We start from the raw sequence: 18,343 nt of genomic DNA on the forward strand, positions 1-18,343 counted from the left end.
CTACCCTACCCTGTGGAGGTCTGAGCCCTCTGAGGCCTGTTCCTTTAATGCCTATAAGCTGTCTTGACTGAGGTTATTCCCACTAATTCTGCCCCACTGTGGGGTGCCCATTAGGTGTCTTGATTTCCCATTTTGATGAACACCCACCAGCTTGTTCCTGGAGACAAGCTCATTTCGAATGTTGCTAAGCCATCCTTGTTCCTCGCCACTCCTGAAGCTAGACTGGTAGTCTCTGCAATATGATGTTAACTCTGTCTGTCTCTCTCTCTCTCTTTCTCTTTTGCCCTCTCTCCTTTCTCCCTCTCTCTCTCTCTCGCTCTCTGTGAAGTGAAAATTACAGACATGGCACATTTATATAAGCACTGCTAGATCCAATCTCTGAATAAGACAACCCTAAATACAGTATAAAACGAAAGGTCCCTTTTTTACTTTTATCAAAGAATAAAGAGAGGGTTTCTAAATGGATACGGGGTGGGTTGGCATAATTGACAAGTCGGTATTGACAGCCTGACCGGGCATGTCATGCATAAGAGAAGCACCGCTGTGGTGATCTGAAGACAAGGCTGATATATTTAGACACCGAACTCCTCAGGAGAAGCCGCAGATGCGAGATGCAACTCTCGTAAACAAACCTGAGGGACAAGAGCATTTTATGATCGTCCATTTTGGGTCAGTTTGATGGATTTAAAATGCAAACTGTGCCGAAGATGAATGTACTTTACGATGCCAGTAATAGAGCACAGCCATGCGGATCTCCAAGACCATTCTGTGAAAGGCAAATTAATGCATTTATTAATTGTTATTATGATGAGACTCACAGCGCCTCGCAGGCTACTGCTTACAGCCATGAGTCTCTGGGAGTGCGTTTGCACCGATAGCACAGACAAAAGTCACAAATGACATTTCCACACAAATTGCTTTCCAATTTACCGACGCTACAGGGCTCCCGTGCGTTCCACGAGCACGCCAAATGAGAGAAACTTGTTCTAATATCGCATATATCCAATGCATGGAACTAATTTTGTGGCCTGGCTGCTATATGATCCATCAGTTTAATTAATGCAACTGTCTGCTGCCTGGCTTTATTTATTCAACTGGGCCCTGCCTTTGAACGCTTGAAAACAAGTAAAACCCAGAGGAGAGACTGCAAAGGTGTGGGCTTTCAAAGCACATCAATCCATAATGTTTCTCTGCCGTTTTATTTATGCCACGAAAAATCAATCGGGTTACACAACGAAAATGGTTGAGGGCGATATCTGGAACCTGGGCTGGGGCTGGGCTATGCCGCTCCTTCACACCTCGTTTCAAGTGCCCTTGCCTCCGCAAGCCTTCAACAAACTAATTATGAAGTCTTAACTTGTTTTTAACTCGCCTCTGATTTCCCACAAGGGCACTGGTGGAAAAGAAAGATAACATGGCCCAGACAGCTGTGAGAATTCCTCGTGTCACATCAATTAGATTTGACCAGACTATTAATAAGTGCTCTGTTGCAGCACGCCAAGAAGACAAACACATCCTTGCCGCAAAACCCAACAGCAGAGGAGAAGGACACACACCCACACACACTGCACACAGACACAGAGACACACACACACACTTCTCAAACCGGCATTATGTTGCCGTCGTAATGAAAGACGGAAGCATCTGACGGCTTCATCATCCCTCTTTTTCTGCATGTGTAACTGCGGAAGACCTATGCTGGCATGCTTTATGTTCTACTTAAGGAGGTGATGAATAGGCATGTACCAGTGGCTGCACTTAAGGCAGATTTATGCTCCCAGCCTGGTGGTATATTTCATACGCAGGAACTTGAGTGTCAAAAAACGGCAGAAAGGACAGGGAAAAAAGAGAGGTGGAAAAGAAAGCGAACAGACGAGAAGAGAGAAACGTGGGATAAAAAGGAGGGGGAGAGGACTGGCATTTCAAGGATAAGGTTCACACTTTTTGAACTCGATGACACTTAATTTACAGCGTGGCAGATGACTGCGGAAAATGGAGAAGCTTTTTTTTTTAAAAAAAAAGAGTCCAGCGACAAGCGAGCGAGAAACTGACACCTGTTATTGAGTTGCTGGTTGACTCCGGGGGTCAGGGCAGCCCGAGAGCGCTCAGTGTTGTTTGTTTTTGTGTTGTTATTGTCTTCACATGACGACAGTGAAAAAAATAAAAAACAGCCTGATGTTCAGATGATGAATGGGAAGAAAGCAACTGCTACAGGAGAAGTGATAATAATCTAGGGAAGTCATTAGCCAGGCGTATGTTTGTAAGCCTTTGTTTTGGCTTGATTCAGGATGCGACACATTGGGGCTGCCATCCACACCTCAGATGCCACTGTTCGGAGACACATCTCAGGACTGAGATGATGCTAGCACGATAAACACACATATGTGACATTGCACATGCGGTGTGTGTGGTGCCATTTCCCACACATTTGACCAGTTTCTCATAATAACCTGTTTGAAATGACTGTAAAAGCCTCCAAACTGCATAGTGGTCAGCTGTTGTCAAAATGACACAATGTTGACTATTTTTATTTTGAGGGGACCTGAGGAGCCAAAGACAAGCACCACGAACGCTTCCAATGACAGGACCTGGGGATGTCATCTTGCAGCAGTTTCATGCCAATCCCATCACTTTTACATGTGCCAAAGCTGTCACACTGCTGAAGGGATGGACTGGCAAGATTCAAGACAACACCAATGTCATACTGGTTTATTTAAAAATATAAATATACAATGAACTGTATTATCAAACACAAACACCAAAGACAGAGAAAACACACACACACACACACACACACACACACACACACACACACACACACACACACACAGCTGGCCGACAGACAATCCCGAAAAAAGAAATGAAACATTTCCTGCCGAAGCTCAGAAACAATTATGTTCCAGCTCTCCTGCTGAGAGATGCTTCTTACCGCAGCCAGAAGCAGCAGCTAAAATGGGTAGACATGACTGAGTATAAAACACTGCCATTGGCCAGTGCTAACACTAAGGCTATTCCAGCCGCTGTGAAATTACACAACTAATTTAGGTACTAAACATGACTGACGGTTTTTAAAGCAATTACCGCAGCAGGTTTAACACCAAAACTAAATTTATAGAACTTTAAAGAGTATGCAACCAGGGATGGATCATTAAGCTAGAGGATCTTTGATGCAACACTATTGACATCACTACTGCATTCTGATTCTACACAGCTGCAACATTCACACATGATTGCAGAACTGAATGGTATAATGCAACACTAGTGGAGCAACTAGCAACTGGAATGAAAATGGGCTTTTTAAAATTAACTGGGACCTGATTAATAAGTTATGAGTTAATTATTAATAATTGGACATTCCTCTCACTGTGAACCATCTCTTACTGGAACCAAACTAATGTATACCATATAAATATTGTATATACACAACAGCCATACATTATATATCAGATTACTGCTTAGTCTACCCTATGTTTTTTGGAAGAAACTACTGTCAGACTGAACAAGGGCAGCTGAGGTTGCTTACAGGATTGTACATCTGCTTGTACACTACTGTCTACTGTTTTATCTTTATTATAACATTTCTAAATATCATACTGTATATGGTTGTATATGCTTTCTACTGTCATTGAAGTAAGCATCATTTTAAGGAAATGTTACTAGTGTAACTAATGTAAATGTAACATTTACAGAGATTTTATGGAGCTGGGTATAGCCTTGTGTTTTTTCCCCTTTCCTTTGCAGAGCCACCTTCTCCAGATAAACTTCTTCATGACTTCTTCAGTGCCAGTAAGGGCCATTTCCACAGGAAAACAACCAGTGCTACATTTGGCTTGACTCTTATGCTCTTACAGTACGTGCTAGCACTCCCATAAAACAGTAATACTGTTGGACGCTGAATTCTCCCAACTAACATCTTTCCAGGTGTAGTTGAACACAGTTTCTATTTGTGCGTGCTGTGGAACTGCGCAAAAAACACATTACTTGTTTTGGTATAGGATTTGTGATGGTTAGTTTCAATCGTGTTTGTTTTGTATGTTTTTTCTGTATTCTGTGCCAGCTGAAATCCACTGAATCCGGTGAAAAATTGAAGAGCGCATGGTTCTCTGTTCTTATACCGGTTGATATCAGTTCATGTATGTTCCTTTGCATTGCATATCACATCAGTGTATTTGTGCAGGAAGGGAAGCAATCGCCACTCCTGTAAAAGAGTGAAAAAATGATCCGTTTCCTAGCGCCTTTGAAAAACAAAATGTTCAAATGCCACAGGAAAGCACGGAAACTGAGAAAACACTTTCATGTCAGTAATGTGTGTGTGTGTGTGTGTTTCTTTGCCATCCCTCTGATGGCTAGTTAATAAGCAAGCTGTTGCCGCAGTTAGTCCAACACAACAGCCCAAGCATGTGACAAGGCCATTTCAAACTTGGCCTGCCTAACAGCCCGACGCCTGCCATGACGAGACTAACAAACAAAACAGGCTTTTTAATTAATATTATCTTTTTTTGGTGTATCGGGGACACAGAGGAGCCAAACTCTGGGTCCTTGCTCTCGAGGGAAGAGGAGGCACAATTAATCGTGGAAAGCTGCTGTTTCTGTGGCTGCTGCTAGCCTAGTTGCTTCAAGCAGCAAATGATGTGGCAATCCTTTCTTGCTGTCTGGATTTTCACAGCTGGCCAGGCCTGTAATCTCCGGACGCAAAAAAAAACGAAAAAAAAAAACAGGCGACAGCCAAACAACAATCAGATTAGATGTCAATATGGCATGCATCACTCTCACACCAATCCCTCTCCTTCTCTCGCCTCCCTCACACGTGTCAGTGTATCGAACACATGTTGCAGAAAGGATTTACCGTAAAAAAAAAGAGACGCTCATGGCATGGGGAGAGGGTGTGATCGTTTCATGGTTCGGATACAAATAACCTTGTTTTTAACCTCTGTATGCATTTCGTCATTCAGACAGTGCAGTGGGGGCAATGCTATCTTGTTTTTTCCCAGAAACCGAGGTTATGAGGTTAATGGGCACATGAGCAGGGCAAACTGTATGTGTCCAGTGAGCTGATGTCGCTCATATTTCTAGCAGCAGCGGAATGCATGCATGAAATCTGGCAGCGTAATCACCGAGTCCTGTGAATAGTGTGAACATTCAGGAGGGGGAAGAGGGAAGATGATGGAAAGACGGAAGAGAAAAAGAAAGAGAGAGAGAGCTAGAGAGAGAGGTGGAAGGAGAGAAAGAAAGAGAGAGAGCTAGAGAGAGAGGTGGAAGGAGAGAAAGAAAGAGAGAGAGCTAGAGAGAGAGGTGGAAGGAGAAAAAGAAAGAGAGAGCTAGAGAGAGAGGTGGAAGGAGAGAAAGAAAGAAAGAGTAAGGGAGAGAGAGAGGGAGGAATGGAGGGAGAGAAAGAAGGATGAAGAAGAGAGAGAGAATGCAGTCAGAGGTGTGCTATCACAAATCCTTGCAGTGTGAGAAATAACTCTGATCGAGTCCTGCCAGTTGCCGAGATTGTTTGGGTGTTGGACCGAATCTAAATTCCAGCACATAAAAGAAATATATATACAGGAGTTCGAGGTTATTATCAGCAAACAAAGAAAAAAATGTAATGAGAAATCAGAACCCACACAGGACACATTAATTCATTTTTGATCAGGTCCAAAGTAGACCCACTAGCACATTCGAGGGAAACCAGCATATCTGGTCTGCATCCTGGGAGTCAGGTTGGTATGGACCAGGTAGGCCACCATCAAAGGTAACTTCCATTTTCCCATATAGGCCTTGCGATCCTGATCCTCATACGGACGTACCTGCCTCATCAGGCTTCTCATCTGCCTCCACTTCCCCCTCTCGATTGTGTGCGAACAAAATGCTGATTTCAGCTACTTGTCGTTCACACCAAGCCCCTGGATTCAATTGCCCCCCCCCCCCCCCTCCACCAGGCTCATTGCCCCGTGAGAACAAAGATATAGTGCAAAGCTTACCTTGCAACACTCACCACCTTACAATCAACACCTACAGATTATCAGGCAGTATAGTCAATATGAGCAGTGCATCTTCCATTGGCTTTTCTGACGCTATGCTACAGAGATGATTACGAATTATACGTACACATGACTGGAGGTACAAATGGGATAATATTGAGCATTTTCACTCCGATTTTTTTTCTATCATACACTCTTTTGTAAATTCATGATCTGGAGAATACAATTCACCTGGTCCCATAGTGTGAATTACTTTTTCATAGACTCAGTAGATACTATAAATGTGTTCCCTTCCTGGGTACCGAGTCTAATCGTTTAGATATCTAATATTTAAGACAACCAGCCTCTTAAGGCAGTCTCAACTTAACTCTAATACCCATTTTACATAAAGCTGCCAATTAGTTTCTACTGCGGAAAGTCTCCAAGTCTCCAAAATTGATAAGTCAAGGTCCTTGAAATACTGAATGAAGAGAATGATCTACAGTACAGTATATGATACTGTTACACACTGAGTGTGGAGTTCCGAGCAAACATTCCATTGCATGCAAAGATACCTGACTCAAGATGTTGACCTTGACTTGCTTTTCAGACTTGAATCTGAAAAACTGACGAGCATAAAAAAAAAAGCAAACAGCGACATGCAAAGAAAACATGTGTGCTAGAGATGCCAGGGTTGTTATTAAACCACAAAGTGACTCAGAATATTGTCAGTCAGTCCACATATACGGTGTCAGTTTGACATTCACACTTCATCTTCCCAGCTGGATGCAAGAATTGAAAACATATTTGCCCTTCATTTCTCGCTGGGTACGGCTTTTCATCAGCACAAGGAACATGTACAGCATGCCCCCCCCCTATTTCCACAATATAACATTTAAAAAAAAAGAGCAAGAAATGAAAGTTAAGACCTCTGGTCAAGGATCCCCCACTGAATAACCTTTAAATCCATCAAGTGTAAATCCATCTTCTGACCACATACACCTACAGCTTTCTGTTGTTTCACTGAGTGTTTTCTCCCCCTTAAGTCCTTTACAGTAGGACAATTCAGCAGTTAAATCTGTGAAATAATTAGATCTTCATTTGTTGGCCTCACAAACACAATAGATTTGCTATTGTTGCATCTGCCTCCGCTCCTAATTCTTCTGACGTACACAGCCAAGTCGTATGTATTGCAGTCATGGGCGATTTATGTCCCGATACATTCGGATGGAAACAAAAATTGATTTCTCCTCTCTGAGATTTTGTCGGCCGACTTGATTAATACCTGATTTTAGTCTGAGCTACAGGTCCTGGCAGATGCGAGGCTGCTGTGTTTGCACTTCATCAAACAGATGCTGTTGTAATGTGCGCAAGGCGTGCCATTTATCCTCTTTACACGGCCGCTTCACCGCGGCCCCTGTCTACAGGACAACTGGGAGTCACTCACTAACATTAATGCTTATGGGGGGAGAGAGAGAGATTCTCTGACCCCAAACAGTCACTATCATTTCACTTCCTTTCCCTTTTCACGATCCAACTCTATAAATATGGAGCACTAAAAGTGCATACGGGCCCAGAGGTGAGCTGCTGCTAAGCTACTTCAGGCCTGGGTGGGAAAAAAAAAAGAAAGGCTGTGTGTGACCTTGGAGACCCTAGGTTGTCTGCCTTGCGCAACGTCCCACACGGTACCTGGAAGCTGTGGCAGGCAGACAGACAGGCAGGCAGGCAGGCAGGCAGCTGTGGACCGAGACAGCTGGTGCTCCACTAGCAGCGAGGAAGCCTCCAGCACTGACAACATCAGGCTCATCAGGCCCGGCTGGGCAGGACACTGACTGACTGACCGACGCAGGGAAAGGACACAGACACGTCCCACTCTTCCCATCAAAGTCTCGGCTATCTGCTTTCCAGCAACTGGCTCGATTGATTACAGTGTTAACAGCAGCTACCATCTATCCTGACTTTGGATGTGAATGAACAACAACACTGTGGCACTAGATGCTACACATGCATACCTCATAATTACATCCATTATATGTGTTTTATGTGTATTATTACACATACATACCTCATAATTACATCCATTATATGTGTTTTATATGTGTATTATTACACATACATACCTCATAATTACATCCATTATATGTGTTTTATATGTGTATTATTACACATGCATACCTCGTAATTACATCTATGTGTTAGCATTATTTTTTGTATACCATATATAAGGTCTAGGTTCTTGCCCCTGAGCCGTTCAAATGGGCCACTAGCAAGATCTAGATGCACTCACATTATCATTCTGATAAATATTTACACTAGCATTTCTGGCCTCCTTTGAAGGCAGACCTGTGCTGAGACTAAATGCAATATAAAATAATGGATGCTCTGAGGTTTCTTCAAATATTCTCTTTTGCCTAACAGAGAGGGGAACATCTGACTTGTAAAACATATTTATGATAACAATATGTAGACCTATATTAAAATATTTATTGGATTTGCAAATAATGTTATTTATGATGTTTTAATGATGTATGATGAATTTCTGTAATATGTTTGAATATTATGTAAAAATAGGATAACATGTTAATAATATAATAATATGTATATTTAGATTAAGAATGTAGTCTGGCGCTTGATGTCTGTCATCACATCAGTTTGATTGGAGCTGATTGGATTTATGTTAGGTGTATGAAGTAGGCCTATTTTACCTCTATAAGACTAAGACTAAGGGTTGAATCTGAGTGTTACTATGCGATCTGAGGAAGGCCAGACTGGCCAAAACGTTATCGCCTCAATAAAGAATTCAGCTATATACTCGGAGTGTGAAGCACTTCTCTCCTTTCACTAATGGAACAACTGACTTAACAGCAACATTGGCATAGAGTAAATATGTATATTATAGTGTCTGCTTTTATCCTGGGGGATTTTCTATCTGAACTAACTGATCCTCATGAGTGAAATAAGGGTCATTACAAAATATCATGATGGAATAACAAATAAACATCCTAATGGTTCAGCCCGAGACTTCCCATGGACATTGTCCCATTAAAGTAAAATAAATTCTGTAAACACAGCCATAATCATACCAAGCCCAAAGCTTTCTGAACAAAAAGTCTCTCTCTCTCTGCCTCTCTCTCTCTCTCTCTCTCTCTCTCTCAATCTCTTTACAAATTAGTATCCTAATATCAGGAAAAGAGGAGCAGCACAGGGTGCCTCACTGGCGCTAGCAGCAGATGAGAGAGTGCCCGTGTGTGTGCGTCTGGGGAAAGCTGCTGAGTAATTGTGTTTTCTGCTGCGCTCATAAGATAGTAATTTGCAGGAGGGAAGCCTGCGGGACGAAGGGAGCCTTTAAACGTGCCTGCTGCTTAGGCAGGGAGGCTGTTCAGTCGGCTTACGCCCGGAGGGAGCCTGCATGCCACTGTGGCGAGAAGGCACTAGCTGTTACCAGCACCGTGCGCGGCTAAGTGACATGTGACACAGCTGCCGTCACTCCCACCACCGCAGAGGCCACGATGTTGACATGGTCATCTAGATATGTGCCAGCGAGACCGGAGTCAGTGCACAAAACAGGCAGCGAAGGGAACTCCAAATCCCACATACAAAGTCTTGGAAAAGAAACAAGTAGAACAAGAGTCTCTGAAATACCATACTCATAGGCAGGGATTAGAAATGGTTCAAAGAACAAAAATAAAAAAATCAGCCACAAAGAAAATTTAGGTGAATGTAATTTCACTTGTTAAAACTGTATTTTCAGTTTTAGACAACTGGTTAATAACGGTATTGTTCCAATTTGAATATTATTTTTAAGTCAATAGGCCTGGAATATCAGTGTTCCCCAGACAATTGTTTTAGCTAAATTTAGTCAGATTTTATGAATCGATGACTCCCCTGTATAATAGACTAGGCCTATTATGAGTTGGCCAAGCCTATCCAACACTGTCCAATAATATCTGTCCACCTTTTCCAAATATGTAGCCTAAATTACTGACACATTGTGTGAAATAGCATACCAATGACAGCAGCCGATAGTAATGTGCATAAGAATGGGCTTTCACAAGGCTTAAAGAATGTAAAGTGTCTGTGCCTGAAGTTAGGCATGCAGACATTTTTGAAAATCTCATATTATATAGGCTATTTGTCTACTTTCAAATCTCTGGCCACGCCTGAAGGGCACAGTGCTTTTCACAGTTAGCCTTGATGTGCTTGTTTTGCAGGAAAAGCTTTGGCTATTTTGTCACCTGCCATAAATCAGTTTGTAAGGACAATGTCATTTTTAAAGGAACGTTATTAACTATTTTATAATGCTCTAACTGGTTACCATGTAGAGGAGAGGCCTTGGAACGCTGAAATGGGAGTGTAAAAATATTATTTGTTTTGCTCAAAATGAACCGAGACAAAAATCCTTCTGTTTTTAGAGTCACACGCCATAAAGTGAAAAGTATATTTACAGTAATGAAAACAAAATAAACAATAACAATGAAAAATGAAAAAAAAAAAAAAAATACAGCAACAAGCAGTTATTTAGCAAGGTCTAAGGAGAAAGAGCTGAAAGGGATTTTCACATAGTACTTTTTTTTTTTTTTAATGGCAAGGAAGAAAAGAGAGAAAGAGAATGGCTGAAAGTGGACAGACCCTGTGCCACAAGCCTGTCACTCATAAAATGAGAAGCTTTAAATAATGCAGCCACTGGTAACAGAACGGGATCCGGTTGCAGTGTGGGAAGAGGCACAAAAAAGAAGGAATTTCCAGTGGGTTCCATGGGATCATTCAGAACATTTCTAAGACGCAAGTTGCTAAATAATTCACAGGCATGAGACCTACCACACGGATGTCTGAGTGATGAAAGGTACTGACATTTATCATACAATGGCACACAAACACACTCACAGGGTTATGTGCTTACTGTAGGTCATTTATACCATTTCACGTCTGTATTGTCATAACCTCTTAAATTCTAGGCGTGTAAGTACTGTATTTCTGGTCTATATAAACCAGATAAGCATGTACTGTAGTTCACATGAACACATTTTACACACATGCAGACACAGAAGCACACAAGTACCCACACTGTACATACAAAAACACAGGCACACACATGCGTACACGCACAGACACACACACACAAAAAGATTTGTCACAAAAAACACCAGTGTGCTATTCATAGATTTTTAGCCAATTAGCGACAATGACTCGTCCCCAAATGGCTATTATGGAAGACTTTCGTCTCAAGGGAGAGTTAGCAAATCCATGCTGTGCTCCATGTGTTGACCCTAAACTCTCCTATAACAGAGCACTGAAGCTGTGCATATCAAGTCTACGTGTGCCTCCCTAAAAGTTATTCAACCACGCTGGTTTGACAACACAATTTACTCAAAGCACTTATGGCTGAGCCATGGACATGTAGCAGTGTTTCCCACAGGATGCTCTGAGATTATGTTGGGAGGACCTCGCTTTGACCAATCAATCTGACGCACTTTGAGAACAAATTGATGTTATAGTTGTTAATTTATTCAACTTATTATTCAACTTATTATTTATTAATATTTTATTGTCATATTTATTTCGATTTTTGTGTTGTAACATATTTTGTGCCTTGGTAATTTGACCATAAACTCACTGGTGGTATAGGTAGGCCTATGAATAGTAAGGATGCCACAAAAAGATCACACCCACAAAGCATGGGAGTAAAGAGTTTAACAGTTCAGAAATGGTCAAAACAAAACAAAACTTGTGCATGATGAAATTAAGCAGATGTGGTTACCTCTGTCAATTAGTTTATTTGTTCAACTCTGTATACATCTATACTCTATATAGATGGGACTTGCAGGTGATCATAAAATCTTGCTGATTTTTTGTTAATATAAAGACGCTGTCAAATTATTTAAAAAACAATTCATGGCAAAATGTTGCTGTGATTATCACAATTAATTTCTTCCCCACAATCAAGTTTTTAATAATGGAATGGATAAAATCATGGAATTAATGTAGCTTCAACAAGGAATTGAACTGAAGCAAACAGATTCCTAATAAAACCATTAAGGTAGTTGATTAGCTGGAAATACATTATTCTCATGCACTAAAAGAAGCAATAACAAGGTCCATGATATTGAAAAGAAATTGGAAATATTGAAAGGAAGACACAGAGGGAGAGAGAAACCAAGTACATTCAGATGGAAGAGAGACAGAGAGAAAGAGAACTACTAGCCCCATTTTCCGTCACCAACTTTTTGGCTGGATGCAGAGAGTTATTTAGCCCCTGTGTTATCTAGCCTCTTGCTAGCAGGTCAAAAGTAATGCCAATTGCTGCTTTAGGTCGTCTAGTCTATTTTGATACCACGGGTCGTCAGCCTACCCATGTATCTGAGCACTATTTTGAGGGCAGCACAAACTCAGTGTTTAGCACTTTAAGGAAGGCACCTCCTATAGAGACATTATTTAGCCTTGGGTTTTTGGATTGCAATGGAGTGGCACTGGCACTGATTCACCAGCTGTGCCACAGTCTCTCAGAGCAGTTTCTAATCCAAATACAACCCACCCCACGCTGGGACCCATGTCAGGGGGAGAGAGAGACCCAGTTTGTGTTCAGCGTTTTGGACATAAAACTGCCATTTGGAGGTTAAGTAGGAGTAGTGTATAAAGAGCACTGTGGTTAACAAGGGTTAATAAAAAGCATCCAGTATACAGTACAGTGAATCCCTCCTCTAAATAGAAATACAGTAACCCTTAGTCGCCGGTGGTACTGTACATACTTTCTGGGTAGTCTTTATTAAAGCCGCCAGAGGCTTTTATAGCCAGGAACCATTACAATTTACATAACAAGAGCACAATTTGCTTTAGGGTTGGCCGCCATCATGGCAAACTGAGCACATTTTATTATTCAAAAACTATAATCCGATTTTGGCAGAGGGGAAAAAAAAGAAACATATTTATTATTGCCACGCTCTGCCAAGCTGTCAGGTGTTGGACATCCCTTCAAGAGTGGCACCTGGACCACTGACGAATGACAGATAGATGAACTCAGAGGCATTTTGGCGGAGGGGGTCCGGTTACCTGTCCAACTCCAGAGTGCCAAAAAGCACCAGGAGTGCAGGGTTATTTTCGCAGGCAGGGGGTTGTGAACATTGCTTAAGCCCTGACAGGTTGGACTGGTTGCTGCACCACTAAGCCTGGGATGATGGCTGGCCAGGGGTAAAAATAGAGGTATCTGGTGCACCCTTGAAAAAGAGGGTCCTTAATCTTGGTCCCCCACTGGCAAACACTACAAACCAAGCACCAATTAGAATCAAGTGGGTTTTGGCACCACACCTTCAACTGGAATTGTCGCCAAACTACAGTATTGGAGTGCAAGTGAGGGGGGCTATTTTGAATGCTGCCTTTCAAAAAGCATTGAGTTGGGACTTTTTATCCGTTTCTGTGTGAAAGTTTCAGAATAAAAGGTGACTTGGCAAGGACAGATTAAGGATTTTTTCCACTCTTTTGTTCTATTAAGGGTCCACTAACTGATAACAAAACGAGTAGACACTAGACAGCATTAGAATGCAGAGGCTGCCTACAGAGATTTGGCAAAGGGCCCTCATTTAGTATGTGACAAAGATAGGAATGGTCCACATAGCAGATGACATTTGACACTGACATTTGACAGATGACATTTCTTATTTCAGTTATGAAGACTAATCCTATATAGGAAGCTACCTGCTATGACTACCTCATATGAATGAGGTGGGAGCAGTTTGTAAGCACTTCACATCAGCGTTAGTCAGCCGTGTGATTGCGAGCTTCTTAGAACAACTGGTGGCAAGGGTTTGATAGATATTAAAAGAGAACACCAGATTCCAGTACCACACAAAAAGCGAGTCATACTGCACAGATCAGCTTTAAAGCTTTGCAGTCAATGTGACGCAATGTCAAGAGGACAAGCCAATGTACAAGTGGAGCCAACTAATAAAAAGGAGACCTCAGGGGTGCTGGATAAAACATGGAAGAAAAATCCAAATTGCTGTGAAAAATGCAGTTTTAATACCCAACTAGACCAGCGGGGTAGTTCGGTTAGTGAGCTATGTCTGGATGCTGCTGAAAATTAATGGGTCTTTCGACGACCAGATCCTGCGTGAAAATTTCCCATTAGTGAAGATGACGAGATGATGAGAAAGCTTCTGATTGCCACTGGCTGATAAAATATAAAGATGGATGGACACAGTGACCTGATTAAGAGTCCGCTCGCCTGAGGAAGACGGTTGAGGACCGAAGGCTTTTTTCTTTCTCCCCCTATACCTGTTCTGCTTCACAGCCGCACAGGTACGGCAGCCCAGTGACAAACACCAATGAAGCACGATCTGCATTATCTCTCAGGGACAAAATAAAAGCAGTGCATGCATTGCAGCACAAAAAAATAATGTGCTTTCCTGAAATTGTGACACTGGCAAATAGATTTTCATCTAGTAGATATATGGTGTCTAGAAACCACCTGGCAAGCTCAGAGCTGAGCCGTGTAGGGCCACAAGCTGCCAGTGGTCCCAAAAAGCCAATAATTTGCACTGCCATTTTGGAAATGCTAGATCTATCGGGATGAGGAATGATAAAGCCTTGTGCGGGAGATACACTATTCCATTCCAAATCATCAGGGGCGGACACCAGTCGTATCATTCAGCGTGTAGGGCATGACCAAACAAGGGAAAGGTGAATGAATTTCCGCACACATTTACAAGTGATGAAGGCAGAACACAGTGTGTGGGGACAACTCTCTTTCTTTTTTGCTGCTTTGCTGTCAGGCCCGCAGTCCACAAAACTCCAGTAAATTTGAAATATTTCAGGAGCAGATCTGTGCTTATGATCCATTGGCCTCTCGTGAAAGCCAACAAGGTGACACGGCGAAACAAACAACCAAACAAAAAACGTCAAGAAGAACCACAAGACTTTTCTCTCATCCCTCGGACACACCTACTCGAGAATTTCCACACAACACAACGTGCGGCTGGTGTTTGTGGCCTGTTCCCTCAGTGCTAATCCTCCCCCCACCCCCCCAAGTGCAGACACTTTACATTGGAGAGAAGCCAAGGAGGTGTCAACCGCTCACTCAAACCGCCTGAGGGACTCATGGGACCTGTCACCGCGGAGTGTACATTTGTTATCGCACTGAATCGAGGGCAAATGCATGCACCGCTCAAAGAGAGAGAAAGAGAGAGACAGAGAGACAAAGAGAGAGACAGAGAGAGGGGGGGAGAGAGGGAGAGAGAGGGGGGAGAAATAGAGAGTACACAGCTGCTATGGCTGTTTGGCAACAACAGTTTAGGGCAAAGTCAGTGGCACTGTACTTCCTCGAAAGCCAGCAGAAAACACATGGAAAATGTAGTATTTCATACGTGATGCTCCACAACACAGAGCGTGGTAACACTAAGCACATATCACTGGCTTCCAAAAGCTATTTCTGTCGTCTGTTAGCTTCCATATATTTCCCAGGCTACTCATTTCAACGACAACAGTCAACAGCACCATATATTGTGTAGGTGTTTCATTGTGCACAAACACAGATGTCTGTCTATCAAACATCAGTGACAGATTGCCTGCTAGTTTATGAAAATGGATTCTAATGCATGGAGAGATGAGTATCTGTTAGTGTCTGAGGAACCATTGCACTTTGTTGACAAGGAGTTGGCCAAAGCAGATTTCATGGGCAGGTAGACTTGCAGTGATTCATATCATCATTCGACTGTAAGGGACAGCTACGGCACAAGAGTTATGGACTCTTCTATAAGCCTCTGAGAGGCTTCAACCGCCTCTCAGAGGCTTATAGCTGGCTGGCTGGCTGTATGCTGCAATATTAGTGGGCATGACAATGCATGACGCCTTTGAAAAGAAAGGGGCAGTCATAGAAGAGCATATGCATGGACACACACACACACACACACACACACACACACACACACACACACAGGTAGACCTAAGCATATGCACGCCGCGCATGCACACACACACACACCCTGACACACACACACACACACACACACACACACACACATACACACACACACACCAATGCATATTTTGTCAACCTAGACATCAAAGATTGGGGCAAAACAGTGCTTTCATTTAAATTACAACTGAAAATTAATTAAATGAATCACAGTGTCACTGTATGTCAGTTGTGTGAGAATTGAGCTCCCCCTGGCTTGCTGCTGCAGGCAGAGACACACAGGCTGAGATGGCAGCTGGAATCAGTAGCCTACTATAGCACAGAAGTCCGACACCCCTCTATTCCGAAGTCAGCATCATGCTGGGCATTAGATTCAGCCAAAAAACAACCTGGGTTCACCAGGCCTTTTGAGAACCCACCAAAAGGTCCTTTGAGGAAGTCTATCCTAAGGTAGAGATTCAGATATGAGCCTCAGATAGATTCATAGCATAGCCTACATTACTTGTTTTCATTAGACATGTCATAGAATCTCATAAGGGCACCATGCAGTAGGGGCCATTTTAGCAACAGTGTATTGATAAATTGTTAACATTAAATGAGTATTAATTATTACGGCAGTATCAAATGTATAGGCTACCGGCAAGACCTATTATAAAACTGCTGATGCTATTTAATTGAGTAGGCTGTGTCATATTTGCTTTTAAATATTAGTCTAATTATCGGTTGAAAAAAACATATGTTTACAATGACATATTGCTCAGCATTAAACAATATAGGCTACTGTAGTTAATAAGGAATATTACATAGCCTAGTTCTCCAGGTTTCCAATGCCTTGATCAACGGATTTCTCACGGGGCTTTTACTGTATAGCCTAAGTGATCATATTTTATAGCAATCCTTTATATGGACTGATGGCCAGAGCAGATTGTGCCCCCATCTAAGTGACAAATTCAGAGACATAGCATGTCAGGCACATTTGTCATTTACAAGAAAGCAAATCCAACCCAAGAGAAAATCGATATTACAACCTGTATAAACACTAATTCTTTTTTTTTTCTCACGTTGCAAACACACCTCGAATATTGGATGTTATATAGGCTACATAGCTGCACATTAGGTTAAAATACTGATCGCCGGCAAAAAACATTGTTAGACTACTTCTTATACATTTCAAAAATGACTAAATAATGTAGTGTGTTGAGCACATGAAAATAGCCTACCTAGATGGACAGTCGGCACAAGAACGAGTAGCCTAGTCTAGTTTATTCACTTGTCGTGTTCACTTATGTCACCTGCCCTCAAGATGAATGTAACATGTAACATAGAAGTAGCCTAATTAAGGCGCGAAAAGGCATGGGACAAATGCGTTCACCAGGTATTGCAGAAGTCAAACGTTAACATAGCCTACACACATTCGAAGGAAACGTCGTATATTTCAGATGTATTATCGTTAAAGATGGACCATGACCTTTTTATAATACTGCTGTTACACTCTACATTTACATTCCACATAGTTATCACACAGCACGGCTTTCCAGGTGTGAGTGTAACGTTAACGCATGTGAGGTGTAGACAGCAACAAAATGAGAAATAATTCATTACAACACATGTGTCCTATGTACGTCGGCATCCTGAAACAACTGTTACCTTTCCGATTTGCTGCCATAACAGGTTAGTCCCATTCCATTTCGTCCAGACAGGCTCAGTTATTAAAACCATGTAAATCCCTTAGCCTTAATTTCTATTTTTTGTTTTATCCCTCTTGGTGGGCAGACGCGAGTCGTAGGCTACATCTAGCGACCTAGCTCCGTCAGATATCTATTGATTTTGAGACGCTGCAACGAAACAGAGCAAGTGACACTTCGTGAAAGAAGTGAGAGGGCATGTATTCAAGCGATATGCTCTCTTCCTGAGAGCCACGGATAGACCGCAAATCTTGCTGTTGCGGAGACAGGCTCTCATACTCGCTATATCAGCATCTCTGGAATATACCAAGGGGTTGTGGCAAAGGGGGTGTGGCAGTAGAGGCAGCGGCTGAATGTATATCTCTAACTGGCTTGGATGATGCGGGTAAAACTCAGCAGATTGACTGTAACACAGACTAACAAAAAATAAAATCCTCATCAACACTGAATAAGAACAGACGTAGACCTATCATTTGTTAAGAGGCAGATAGTTGATCATGTTCTATGGAAACATCCAAACATTTTTCTGCTGGTCCGTGGGTAGTTACCTCCAGTTGTGTCGCCTACGATGTGAATTATTCTCCTGTCCTGTATTTAGAAAGACTATTAGAAATACTCAGGAATAGGCCCACGCTCATTTTTTGTCTTAATTGAAAGACATTGAAGTCAGTCATAATGTGATTAATAATGGTGCAAAGTGGTCCATAAAGTGTCTTTAGTGTATTTGTAGCAGGCTACTCTAACCTATAGGCTAGAGGAAGATAATCTATCACTTTATCTCAGAAAACTTTCGTGATCTGTAGCAC

General features: G+C 42.1%; 1 protein-coding gene across 1 annotated transcript in view; it reads right to left on the reverse strand.

Moving 5' to 3' along the window:
- LOC121694939 (teneurin-1-like) overlaps positions 1–17,786 on the reverse strand; it is a 206,212-nt gene extending 188,426 nt beyond the window's left edge. Inside the window, 1 exon segment of the mRNA XM_042075340.1 lies at positions 17,500–17,786. The gene's annotated coding sequence lies outside the window, so the exon portion shown is untranslated.
- Positions 17,787–18,343: the final 557 nt, after the last annotated feature.

This window comes from Alosa sapidissima, chromosome 20, assembly GCF_018492685.1.
Source record: "Alosa sapidissima isolate fAloSap1 chromosome 20, fAloSap1.pri, whole genome shotgun sequence".
In the NCBI taxonomy this organism is placed as follows: Eukaryota; Metazoa; Chordata; class Actinopteri; order Clupeiformes; family Clupeidae; genus Alosa; species Alosa sapidissima.